Source organism: Salvelinus sp. IW2-2015, unplaced genomic scaffold (assembly GCF_002910315.2).
Source record: "Salvelinus sp. IW2-2015 unplaced genomic scaffold, ASM291031v2 Un_scaffold3153, whole genome shotgun sequence".
NCBI lineage: Eukaryota > Metazoa > Chordata > Actinopteri > Salmoniformes > Salmonidae > Salvelinus > Salvelinus sp. IW2-2015.
This window is the reverse complement of record NW_019944441.1, coordinates 55,297-57,077: the sequence shown is the minus strand read 5'-3', so window position 1 is coordinate 57,077 and position 1,781 is coordinate 55,297. Positions and strand designations below refer to the sequence as shown.

General features: G+C 45.5%; 1 pseudogene; it reads left to right on the top strand.

Annotated features, from left to right (window-relative positions):
* LOC112075433 (integrin alpha-7-like) overlaps window positions 1-1,781 on the top strand; it is an 89,677-nt pseudogene that overhangs the window by 62,221 nt on the left and 25,675 nt on the right.

The following is a 1,781-nucleotide window of genomic DNA, read 5'->3' as shown; positions in this document are numbered from 1 at the left end:
CAGGTCCAATGAAGAATGGCTCTTCAGGCAGAGTGCGAGCTGGGAAACCCCCTGAAGAGAGGTTCTATCCTGATGTTCTACATCCTCCTCAGCACGTCTGCTATCACATAGGAGACCACGGAATCTCTGTCAACCTCCTGCTGGCTACGTAAGTCTTGGCTGGGTACCTACTTGAAGTTTAGGTCTGAATGAGCCAGTCTCCAGGACCAAATTAACCTAGACCTGGCTTAAAAAATACTCAATCGATAATCTGAAAGTGCTTCTTGTTCTGAGCCTAATATGTGTCCAGGAAACCTAAGAGTCTACATGTGTTTCTCCTCAGCAGTTGGTCCATTTAACTCAGTGTTAGTTTTCCTCCTAGTGTCTGGGATGTAATGTGTCCTCACTGTGTGTGGGGTTGTCTCCTCCTCAGTATCAGTGGACAGCCAGACCTGCCCCAGTCACAGCCGTGGCTAAGTCGTCAATAGGCGCTCCTCTGGCTGTCAGCGGGTAGGTACTGAACTCTAGGTTACCACTACGGATTTGTCCCACTGCTTCTCTAGTGCATCACTTCTCTCTCTCTTTTGCTCCCTCCCTTCCTTGAAATCATCACTAATCCAACATGACTGGATAAGTGAAAGCAGAAGGGAAAAAACGTGGAAAACAATAAATGTCCCAGGAAGAAAGGATAGGAAAGATGGAATACTTTCCAGAGGTATTTGAACAGGGCCAAGTTCTGTGATTCAGTACTCTATGTCAATCTGCCACAGTAAACAATGGTACCATTAATGGACAGAGGGTTAGTGGACAGAGGGTTAGTGGACAGAGGGTTAATGGACAGAGGGTTAGTGGACAGAGGGTTAATGGACAGAGGGTTAATGGGTTAACCCATTAACCCTCTGTCCATTAACCCTCTGTCCACTAACCCTCTGTCCACTAACCCTCTGTCCACCTGGCCAAGATAAAGCAAAGCAGTGCGACACAAACAACACAGAGTTACACATGCAATAAACAAACGTACAGTCAATAACACAATGGAAAAGTATATATACAGTGTGTGCAAATGAGGTAAGATTAAGGCGGTAAGGCAATAAATAGGCCGTAGTGGCGAAGTAATTACAATATACCAATTAAACACTGGAGTGATAGATGTGCAGAAGATGAATGTGCAAGCAGAGATACTGGGGTGCAAAGGAGCAAAAAAAAATAACAATATGGGAATGAGGTAGTTGGATAGGCTATTTACAGATGGGCTATGTACAGGTGCAGTGATCTGTGAGCTGCTCTGACAGCTGGTGCTTAAAGCTAATGAGGGAGATATGAATCTCCAGCTTCAGTGATTTTTGCAGTTTGTTCCAGTCATTGGCAGCAGAGAACTGGTGGCCAAAGGAGGAATTGGCTTTGGGGGTGACCGGTGAAATATACCTGCTGGAGCGCGTGCTACGGGTGGGTGCTGCTATAGTGACCAGTGAGCTGAGATAAGGCGGGGCTTTACCTAGCAATCAATCAATCAATCAAGTTTATTTTATATAGCCCTTCGTACATCAGCTAATATCTCGAAGTGCTATACAGAAACCCAGCCAAAAACCCCAAACAGCAAGCAATGCAGGTGTAGAAGCACGGTGGCTAGGAAAAACTCCCTAGAAAGGCCAAAACCTAGGAAGAAACCTAGAGAGGAACCAGGCTATGAGGGGTGGACAGTCCTCTTCTGGCTGTGCCGGGTGGAGATTATAACGGAACATGGCCACAATGTTCAAAATGTTCATAAATGACAAGCATGGTCAAATAATAATCAGGAATAA